Source organism: Chenopodium quinoa, unplaced genomic scaffold (assembly GCF_001683475.1).
Source record: "Chenopodium quinoa cultivar QQ74 unplaced genomic scaffold, ASM168347v1, whole genome shotgun sequence".
Lineage (NCBI taxonomy): Eukaryota > Viridiplantae > Streptophyta > Magnoliopsida > Caryophyllales > Amaranthaceae > Chenopodium > Chenopodium quinoa.
Genome location: NW_018743783.1, coordinates 1650625 through 1663072, shown reverse-complemented (window position 1 = coordinate 1663072; position 12448 = coordinate 1650625).

The following is a 12448-nucleotide window of genomic DNA, read 5'->3' as shown; positions in this document are numbered from 1 at the left end:
AGAAGATCTATCCTACCACGTCGGAACCCGAATGGGGTAAGCATGCTAGACTTTTTGAGAGTGACGGGGAAGGATAAGCAATCCCCATTCTTAATGGTGACGGGAATGGGGATATAAACAGCAATCCCCGTCACTCTCAAAAAGTCTAGCATGCTTACCCATACATCCAATCTTGATAAGCAATCCCCATTCTTAATCGTGTCATGCCCCACATCGTTGTGGTAATTGAAGTTTTAGAGTGACGGGGATGTAATTGAAATTTTATATTTATCATGGTATGTTTAATTATTTGATTTTAACATTTTAAAATACTCATTGAGACGAAAGCTGCTTTTACTATATCTTACATATCCAACCCTGGCTACCCCAATGCCCCATACTATTTATATTTCTCTTACACCTTTACAATTTTTTACCTCTCAGTTCCTCTCTTAATTGTTTCACTTTTCCTTACACGTATTTCATGTTATAAAAAATCTAAGAATTTACAATAAGCAAGTTGAATCTTTGAAAACCAAAAGAAGTATGAGATGTATCACTAAAATTTAAAATATAATTATATATTAAAGATTACACATCTAGATTAATTCAATAAATAGCAATATATACTAAATCATGTCCTAATCTCTAAAATTTGCTCTTAGTTAACTAATAAAAAGTCAATGGTTGCAAATTAATATATCCATGTTAGTTAGACACATGTGGACGCAAGAAGGCATTGACTGTAAAGGTTACATTATAGGGAAGTGATCGAGACTTAAACATCAAAATTAACAAGAAAAGGGGTATTTCGATCAATACCAAAAAAAAATAAGAGTAACATTGGTGAGCGGCATAGATGATGAAAAATAACAATTATGTTAGTGAATCGCTTAACATCGCCCGCAAATCTCCACATAAAGCCCACAAATTTGTATTGAAGTGACCTTATTGCCCTTTTCGTTCTTTAAAAAAACTACTCACTACATCTCTCTAAAAGCAGCAAGGAGAGGTGGCGGCGGCGACGGCGGCGGCGGAGGAAAGGCGGCGACTAGGTGGCAAGGTAATTATTTAAATTATTTTTTTTTTTTAAAAAAAAATAAGCGGCGAAGGTGGGGCGCCTGGCCAGGACGCCCACCCACTGGCGGTGGCGCCAGCTCCGGCAGCCAGTGCCGGTGGCGTGGCGTGTGGCTTGGAAGCCCAGCCAACGGTAGAGGCGTCCAAACCAGGCGCCTGCCCACTGGCTATGGCTGCCGGATCTGGCGCCACCGCCAGTGGGTGGGCGTCCTGGCCAGGCGCCCCACTTGCCTTATATTTTTTTTTTTTAATTTTTTTTTTTTGGAAAATCAGAAAATTTGTGTTACTTTTAAATAATTTTGTTTTATGTCTAATTTTTTTTTAATATTTATTAATTTTATGTGTTATTTTTTATAAGTCTAGTATATATATTTTTTATAAAATCAAATAAAAAACATAAATTTCCACATCCTAAATCAAAACATAAATTTGTTAAACATAATTTTTTTTTAAAAAAAAAACATTCCGGATTTTCAATTTTTTTTTTAAAAAAAAAAACAAAAAGAAAAAAAAAAAGGCAAAAAAAATAAAATTAAACGGTAACGGTGGCGTCTGGCAGGTGGCGCTTGGCCTGGATGCATGTGCACTGGTTGAGGCGCCTGGGCTGGACGCCAGTGCACTGGTTGTGGCGTCTGGCATGGACGCCAGTGCACTGGTTGTGGCGCCTTGCCTGGACATCCTTGCCATGGTTCCGGCGTCCAAACTAGGCGCCACCTCGTTTTCCGTTGAAGACGACGTATCTCTGGCGTCCCTCGCCTCTCCGGCCTCCCCTCCAGTCTCCCTGGGCAACCCAGTACGACTCCACATTTGTTAGATCGAGATTTGTTCACTTTGGGTACGATTTTAGAAATGGGCAAAATTGTCAAACCATGTCTAATTTGTGGGCTTTATGTGGAGATTTGCGGGCGATGTTTAACAAATCCCTTATGTTATGGCACTTCTACTTGTCTTTACCGTCTTCATATTGATGACCACCCTTTTTGTGCCAGCAGTAGCTAAGATCCGTGTTCTATTAGCTTGCCCTCCGGAGTGCCTGCCTCTTTGTTTGCCTATTTGTGCTTGCTCCGAATGAATGTTGAAGAAGAAGAAGAAGAAGAAGAGAGCAGACACTTCTAAACGTGTGTGTGTGTTCAAGTAATACGGCTGCGTTCCTGTGGAAGCAGTAGATTGTATCCATGGTAATATTTGAATGTGTAGGAGTTTGAATAAGGGAGGTTGTTGTTGAATGATTTAGATGTTAGTACTAAGTAGGCATTGCATATTTTAACTAATGTGATTAATCTTGACAATTTCGTTGATAAAATTACTTACCTTATTTTTTTTTTTTTAAATTTTGTATATTACCACCCACTAAATACACCTATTTTGAAATTATCACCCCAAAAAAAAAAAAATTTTAAATTGCCACCCATTTAATTAAAAACTAATTAAATCACCACCTTTTTCATATTTCCAGTCATTTTTCCGGCACTGGGCATCACATAATGACTAATTTGACCCTAGTTTGTATTTTTTTCCTCGATTTAAACTACTCTTCAAACTCCTCCACAATTTCGTCATCAATTACCTCCTAATTCTCACAAATTTTGCAAGGTTGTATTTGAAGAAATCTCCCACACTGTCGGAAAAATGACCAGAAATATGAAAAAGGTGGTGACTTAATTAGTTTTTTAATTTAATGGGTGGTAACTTAAAATAAATTTTTTTTTGGGTGGTAGTTTTGAAATAGGTGTATTTAGTGGGTGGTAAAATACAATTTTTTTTTTCTCTAATTTAATTAATTGTTTAGTTTTGCTATTCATATCTTCTACTTCCACTACATTATTGGAGATAAGTGTGTGAGAAATGAAATAATAATCAAGCTGTGTAATTCTTTATTTTCTCTCACTTTAATACTTCCCTCAATTTTTTTTTCCTTGAGTTGTTTCTTTTATCACGCTTGCCGATGCACAAATTTAACCTTCAATAACTTTATTTCTCTATAAGTCAAGATTATAAAAGTTATATGTTGTGATAGCACTTATTGAGACGTTTCTAACAAGATCTCACATGATATATGTTTTTTCTTGCATATTATTCACAAAACATGGTCAAAGAAGGGTAGTTAATAGTGTTAAAGTCAAGTGGGTCAAGTAATTAAAAAAGTACGGAGGAAATATGTAATTATGTTTTCTGATTAAATATTGTACCACATGCCCCATAACAGCCGTTGTTCAAGTACATGTCATATATGGCAGTAGGTTGTTGTTGTCTTTCAGTCTCGATCACTTAGGAGCAATTTATTGGAGGAATGATGAAGGCAGATTGAATGTTAAGGGTGATTACATATATATTTTTTTGTTGAAATATTAAGGTTGATTACATAATTAGGAGTGAAAATGGTTTAGATTAAAACAAGGTAAAATTGGAAACATAAGTTTTAAATATCTTTAAGCTTATTCTACATTTAGGCAAATTGTTACCTACATTTAATACCTAAATAGATGGAGGTACGTAGTTGGAAGTTGCTTGGAATTTTTGCTAAAACTAATCATGTCAATTATTACACAAGGTCATGCCCATATTGGACAGATGTGGACACAACGTGCATTGACTTCGAAAGTTACAAATCAGAGTATTTAAAAGTATATATAAAGAAACGGAGGAAGTTTTATTTCTATCTAGCTATCTAATTACAAAAAATAATACAGTACAAGAGAGAATTTAGTAATTAATATTGGTGGCCGGAAGATACGATGAAGAGAAACAATTATGTTATGACACTTCTACTAATCATTGCCACCATCATGTTAACCACCATTCTTGTGCCAGTAGAAGCCGAGGATTATTGGAGCTATTCCGATGCATACTACTATTCTGAGGCCGACCTTGACTTGTCTCCTAACAGCCATTCTTAAAGTATATTCCTGGATTTGTTGTCATCAGTTCCTTTGTGTTATTAAATTTCGTGAGATGAATACTACAGAGTTCATCAACTATGTATTGTGTTTGTATTTATTGTTGTGGTGAGAATAATACTACTTCAATTATGGCTGTGGTTTGTGTTGGATTATTGTTGTTGTTTTATCTTCCAGCCTCGAGCACTTAAGGGGAAATTCTAACTGAAAACGGTTTGTGGGGTGTGTTTACATTCATTATCATTATTGGTTTTTATTTAGGAAATTTTTTATTTTACCACCCACTAAATACACCTATTTCGAAATTACCACCTAAATTACCCATTAAATTAAAAAACTAATTAAATTACCACCTTTTTCATATTTTCGGTCATTTTTCCGATAGTGGGTCCCACTTTCTTTCCTCCTGTTTTTTTCTTCTCTTCTCTCGATTTCCCTCTCTTATGATTCTATTGTACTCTACCCTAATCTTCCTCCATTAAATTTCTTCTTCTTTCCCTATAAATTCACTGTCAAATCATCAACCTCCCCACCAATACTGAAAGTAAACTATTAATTTTTTTTTTCCTGAAAAAGGGGAGCGAGGAAGGAGAAGTTGCCATCGTTGGTAGTTGATAGGGGACCAGAAGGTGGGTATTTTTGCTTATTAAAACGCATATAAATACATTAATCATCACTTTTTTAAAGACGATTGCACAACAATAACTGCGAAGAACCCTAATTTCATAAAAACCCCCAATTCATTAGAAGCATGAACCCTAATTTCAAAAAACCTCCTATTCAATTGAAGTAGGAACCCTAATTCAAAAAACCCCCAATTCAATTGAAGCAGGAACCTTAATTTCGAAAAAACTCCCCAATTTAATTGAACCAAGAACCCTACTATCAGAGAACCCCTAATTTGATTGTGTGTAGAACCCTAATTTAACAAAGAATTGAGCTTATGTGATTGTGAAAGGAGTGTCTGCCCTTGTGTGGGATATTTCTTCAAATAAAACCTTGCAAAATTTGTGAGAATTTGGAGGTAATTGATGAAGAAATTATGGAAGAGTTTGAAGAGTAGTTTGAATAGAGGGGAAAAAAATAGGGTGAAATTAGCCGTTATAAGGGCCCACTGTCGAAAAATGGGCGGAAATATGAAAAATGTTGTGATATAATTAGGTTTATTTTTTTTTTTTATTTTTTTTATTTAATAATTGGTGGTAAGTTAAAAGAGAATTTTTTTGGGTGGTAATTTCAAAATAGGTGTATATAGTGGGTGGGATTATACAAAATTTCCTTTTATTTATTTATTTAGTTTTTAAGTTCTGTTTATTTTTAATCATCATGTGCTTATTTAAACAAACAAATAAACATATACACAAACTATGAACTATATAATTAGAGCTGTTGGGTTTCGTATGTGACCCACACTATGCGGAAAGAAACCCGCCAAGACCCGCCCCCATAATAAATGCAATTAACAAGCAAAACATAATTAAACACAAGAAAGGATGAAAGATTATACCTTTGATGCGTGTTTCGCTCAACAATGAGCTCTTACTTGAACCCCGAAAATACGAGGTTTCCAACGGGATCGTACCCTCGAACCCGACCCGAGCGTCCTAAGTCTCGAAGGTTAGTCGAGACCCGGACAAATAAAACTATGAGTTTTACGAATCAAGGTTTACTCAAATCAAGAGTTGCCTTTTAATTCCACTCAAGGTTGTTGTTCTTCCTAATACCCATGCCTTTGGTATTTATAGGGAAATGCACCCTTGATTTCCAATCTTCCACCAATGTGGGAGAGTTGGTAAAATCAATAATTTATTTAATTCTAAATTAAATAAATAATCAACTTAATCACATTGCGACAAGTGGCATGATCATATGCAAAGGAGTGATGGCCAAGGTTAGGTGGGGGTAACCATAGCCTTGCTCCCCAAGGCTTTGCTTGGTCCCCACACCCACACACAAACCGCCTCAATGGGGATGTGCTGGCTGCCAGCTAGCGCTGCCAACTAGCACCAGCCAGCAGCCTCGCATCCCAGCCAGCCAGTGCTTGCTGGTGCTGGGTGATGCTTGGCGCTATTGCTGCGTGCTAGTGCTGTGCCGTGCTAGCATGCTGGCACTGGCCCAGCACTCCCACGCATTTTCTCGCACACACACGCTACTACGCATAGCCATGCCAGCCAAGGCCACGCACTTACTAGCAGCGCACACCCAGCACACTAGTCGTCTACACGCACACGCACCACATGCATGCGCACCAACACGCATACGCACCACACGCACTGCTAGACCATCCAGAGTGCCTAAGCACGCAAGGGCCTAGCATGCGTGCTGGGCGATGGTGCGAAGGACACTATGGCCTGCGATGGTGCCAGGCATGCATGCACACACACATGCGCCAGTGCCCAGCACTGCGATGGTGCTGTGCGTGGTGCTAGGGTGCTGCGATAGTGCCTACGCACATGCACACACACATGGGTGCTGTGCTTGGTGCGATAGGGCAGCGATGGTGTCTAGGCATCATGCTAGGGCTGCGATAGCACCCAGAAACTCATGCCTTTCCTAGCACACCATGGTGTGCCTAGCACACACATGGTGCGCCAAGGCTTGCGATGAGCTAGCCTAGCCTAGCTACGGCTACACTCATACTTGTCGCTTGTGATTTTGCGACGCTCGGTCTCGACGCCCTAGGCTCGATATCCGACGTCTGTATTCGTAAAACTCTGTCGACTTATTAAATTCTTCGGATTAATTCGTCGTCTTGGATCGGTAGTTCGATTGGGTTCGACCCGAAGTGTTCAGTTAAGATTAAGCTGTAATATTAATTATACCTTAATATTACTGATCGAAAGCGGCCTCCATCTAGGCATTCCGATCACTTGACCTTACTGAAGAATTAGCTCTGTAATAATTCTGAACCCTCTATCAGGAAAATACACTTGTTGAAAGGACACTATTCCTTTCAATCTCCCACTTGTCCTTCCGGACAAGTGTGTATATAGTGTATAGCCCATTTCCTATGTCGCTTAATGTCTCTTCGTGAACTTTAAGGTAAGATTCATCGTCATCCTTATTACGTTCAAAAGTGTTTCTCGATCTCCGAGTTCGACTGTCAATAAGCAGATGATTTCTGAAATCCATCCAAGCACAGCCATGCATTTTTACAGTCTCGCTCATCGAGCGGCCTTGTAAACAACAAAGACATATTCCCTATTGTCAATACGGGGACATTTCCAGTCTTACATTGTAAGTTTCTCTTACTAGGAGGACCTAATCTCCCGAGTGTTCCCGTTATGATCCCCAGTTACGGCAAACGTTAGGCAACATCAAAGAGACTAGTTCTCAAACAAGAAAACTTCACAATACTCATGGTCGAGGAAATGAGTTTCGATAGCTATAATGAGAAATGTAATTATGACAATTTTGAATCTCTTAAAGTACTCTCATAGGTCGATCCAGTGCAGTTCCAAACTTGCACCTGTGCAAATGATTTATGACCATCATGTCCTTGCAGCACAAGAAACGGTGATGTAAATCATACTACACACTAATCTCTGGTGGTCATCAATCGTCCATCATTTAGATGACCTCGATTAGGGATAATTTTCGATTTAAATATTCAATGTTCACTTAACAGGTGTTTCTTTATCCAAGACATGGTCTTGATACCCTGTTTTGAATATTTCCATAAATCGAATGGACTCATTATTTAATTCTAAACCACAATTAAATAGCAATGGAGCGAATGGTAATTTTGCTCAAAAATTAATTACTCCATTAATGAATGGTTTCAATACAGTGTCTTACATTAAAACAACCTATTTAATTAGAACACATGTACAGGGAATTTCAAAGCCAGTCTCCCAAGTGCTTGATTCCCAATGCCTCAACGTGCTTGTTGTGTTTCACTTGAGGCAAAGGTTTAGTTAAAGGATCGGCCACATTATCATCCGTGCCAATCTTACAAATTCTGATTTCACCTTCGGATTTCCATTCCCTTATCATGTGAAATTGCCTTTGGACATGTTTGACCTTCTTGTGTTCTCTTGGCTCCCTGGCCTGAGCGATAGCTCCATTGTTGTCACAATAGAGATCTATCGGTCCCTTGATGGAGGGTACAACACCAAGTTCACTGATGAACTTGCGAATCCAAACAGCCTCCTTAGCAGCTTCCGAAGCAGCCAGGTATTCGGCTACAGTTGTAGAGTCTGCAGTTGTGCTCTGCTTGGCACTCTTCCAGCTAAATTCTCCTCCATTTAGGTAAAAATATGTACCCTGACTGTGACTTGAAGTCGTCTCTGTCAGTCTGGAAGCTAGCGTCGGTGTAACCTTCAACAACCAAATCTTTACGGCCACCATAAACCAGGAATTTATCCTTGTTCCTTTTCAGGTACTTCAGGATATTCTAGGCCGCAGTCCAATGCGCCTCTCCTGGGTTTGATTGGTATCGGCTCGTAGCACTCAAGGCATTTGAGACATCTAGCCTGGTACATATCATGGCATACATGATCGACCCAATTAGCGAAGCATATGGAATCCGATCCATTCTCTCTCGCTCAACAAGTGTCTGTGGACACCGTTTCTTGCTGAGAGTTACACCATGGGACATAGGTAGATGCCCTCTTTTGGCATTCTCCATGTTGAATCGTGCCAGTACTTTATCAATGTAAGTACTCTGGCTCAATCCAATCACCCTCTTAGATCTATCCCTGTAGATCTTGATGCCCAATATGTACTGTGCCTCTCCTAAGTCTTTCATTGAAAAGCACTTTCCCAACCAGCCCTTTACGGACTCCAGTAATTTTGTGCTGTTTCCAATGAGTAGTATGTCATCGACATATAGGACTAGAAATGCGATGTCACTCCCACTGACCTTCTTGTATACACAAGATTCATCTGGATTCTTGATAAAACCAAACTTGCTGATGGCTTCATCAAATCGCAGATTCCAACTCCTGCTGGCTTGCTTTAGTCCATAAATGGACTTCTTAAGCTTGCAAACCTTTCCAGCGTTGCTCGGATCAACAAAACCTTCTGGCTGTGTCATGTACACAGTTTCTTCCAAAATCCCATTTAGGAAGGTGGTTTTGACATCCATCTGCCATATTTCTTAATCGTAATATGCAGCTATTGCTAGAATAATCCGGACAGACTTTAGCATTGCGACCGGTGAAAAGGTTTCATCATAGTCAATCTCGTGGATTTGTCTATAACCTTTTGCCACAAGTCTAGCCTTGTATATCGATACATTTCCATCCTTGTCCGTCTTTAATTTGAAGATCCATTTGCAACCAATGGGTTTGTAACCCTCGGGCAAATTCACCAAGTCCCAGACTTGATTTTCAGACATGGAGTCCATCTCGGATTTCATGGCTTCTTGCCATTTAGCAGAGTCGGGGCTTGTCATAGCTTGCTTGTATGTCGTTGGCTCATCTCCATCCATAACTAGGATGTCCTGATCATCGGTTAAGACAATACTAAGGTATCTGTCTGGTTGAGCTCTTTGCCGTTGCGACCTACGAAGGGTAATAGGATGAGCATTTACATTGTCTGTTAGATTCTGACCAATCTTCCCAGCTGCTTCCAAAGCACTTAGATTGTCAAATTTATCAGGTTGACATTGTTGCTCGTCCTCTCGAACTTCGTCGAGTTCGATTTTCCTCCCACTTGTCATTTTGGAAAGGTGTTCCTTCTCCAAAAAGACACCATCATGAGCAACAGACACTTTGTTCTCGGATTTATTGTAGAAGTAATATCCTTTGGTTTCTTTTGGATATCCCACAAAGAAACACTTATCCGATTTGGGTGAAGTTTGTCCGAAATTAATCGCTTGACATATGCTTCGCATCCCCAAATCTTGAGAAAAGACAACTTAGGAGGTTTCTTAGTCCATAATTCATATGGAGTCTTTTCAACAGCTTTTGACGGAGCGCGGTTCAGTGTTAGTGCCGCGGTTTGTAGTGCATGTCCCCAGAAAGAGATAAGAAGTTCACTAAGACCCATCATTGATCGAACCATGTCTAACAAGGTTCGATTCCTCCGTTCGGACACTCCGTTCCATTGAGGAGTGCCGGGAGGCGTCAACTCTAAAAGAATACCATTTTCTTTCAAGTGATCGTCGAATTCATGGCTCAAATATTCGCCACCTCGATCCGATCGAAGTGCCTTAATTTCTTGCCAAGTTGATTTTCAACTTCTTTTTGAAATTCTTTGAATTTCTCAAAGGATTCAGATTTATTCGACATTAAGTAGATATAGCCATATCTACTAATGTATGTTTAACGAAGTTGAATTCTTAGTGGTCTTAGTTATCGGTATCAACTTTTGTCTAATCATATGTAAAAACATGCAATTTCCATTGAACATATATTTGCAAGACAATTTTGAAACAACTATTGTCAAAGTCTTACATTCAAAATACCTAGGTGTCCAACACCATAGATCATAGTATGTTAAAAAAGGCATGAAAAACTAAGATTAGTTTAATTACATGTCATAGACAAAATAGTGCATGCAAGCACGACCGAAAAACCATCTTTGTCGTCCACTTGTCCATGCACCAACACTTGATAAGCTTCTCATTTGGTCCCTGAAAAGACAACATAAAGTGAGTCATACTTGGTATCTAATACCTATGATAAGCTTAATTCACAAGTGTTTAGGAAGATACTTGAGGCAGATGCTCCATTTCTCTCCTCTTCTTCCTTGAAGAGCTTGCATTTTCTTTTGTAGTGGCCTTGCCCACCACAATAGAAGCAACGCATCTTCTCCTTGACCTTCTTGAACTCCCTTCTCCTTGCTCTTAAGGGCCTCTCGGCCATTCCACATGCGGTGGCTCGGCTGAGCAGTTGCACCACCTCCATTAAGGAGCGTGTCTCCTTTCCTGCAGCTATATGCATTCTAAGTGCATCATAGCCCGAGTGGAGCGAAGCAAGCAAGATATGCCCCGCCATCTCATCCTCCAATGAGATTCCGAGAAGCTGCATGTGTTTGAAGAGCCTAGTCATTCCAAGCACATGAGGTCGGAGGGGCATGCCGGGTCTCAATTTTGCATTGTAGACCTTGGTCCAAAGCCGACGCCTTTCCTTAGCAAGACATCCCACGTTTGGTGGCTTTATCCTCATGTTTGAGAGTGACCTAGTCAAGTCAAACACGAGTCCATCATAGTTGCCATTGTCACTCTTGGTGACTCTTACATTGACAACGTCCTCAAGTGCTTTGAGGAACATGTCCGGAAGGTAGGAGGAAAGAGTTTCCTTCCAATCTTCCGGGATGGAATTTGCCAAAAGTCGTTAGACATTTTTGCAATTAGAAGACCATTCTTCATGAGCCTCATCGGTCATGATCCCTTTGGCAAAGAAGCTTGGAATGGGAGTATCAAGAGTATACTCCAAGGAACAATTCCGGAGAGTTCTCCTGTGTTCCTCCTCCCATTCCTTGAAGTTGACCAAGTTTAAAGAAAAGGCCAACTTTTCGAGGAGTTCCGGGCACATTTGGTTGTTGTTTGAGTTACTTGCAGACATTATTCTACAATTGAAAGAATTTGAAATGAAAAACCATTCATAAATCAATAAGTTGAAATTTAAAGCGTTCATGCATATTTTCAATCTTATTGAACATTTTATCCAGCATTAATAAATTGTCCCTTATGGGCGAGAATAAAATGATTCCGAGATCCCAAAGATCAAGAAATGGTTAAGCATGCTTTGGCTTGTCTTAATCATTAAATATCTTAAGGTAAGCAATCCAATTGCTAATAGCTCTAAGCTACTCTCGGTTTGATAAAATGTCGCATCTAATGCATCCTTGACATTTTATCTCTTTTGCCACGACATCTAAGGACTCCTTACTGATATCGTTGAGCTTAACCAAGACAACTTGTATACCTAGTATACCTTACGTTCCTAGGGAAGTAGTGATGCCTCGCTTTGGCGTAGCCCATCACATACGCGCATTAGTTCGGTAAGTGTTGTTCTTGGAACGGTAAATTTTAGCTCAATATTATTAAGGGACCTAGGGTTTCTATGTTGGTTTGATTTAAGTGAACTTAACTAATCGTCGCAACATATAGAAATCCTAGACATGCATCTAACATTCATATATAACAATAATATATAAAGCATTAATTGATGCATTTGGCAACTAGCATGACCCCTTGAAATCTTCAATTTCCATGGGTCTTCATCTTGGCTCGTCTTCATCGAAACGCCGTCTTGAGACATCTTGGCCAAAATAAAATAAGCTAGCTAGTACGACTAAGATTAATCTAAAGTACAAAAATACTTAACGGTTTGCAGACCGTAATTAGATTTACAAAAATACATAACGGAACGCAGTCCGTATTTTCTATCCTAGTCGGGCCCCACTAGTTGCCATTTTCAATAACCTATTTTGAAAACAATCTTCCATTCACCCATTCACTATTTGTGAATGGCCCATGCAAATTACGAAATACATAATTAAACACGCAAAACTAGTAACTAACTTAGGTGGTTAATCCAATT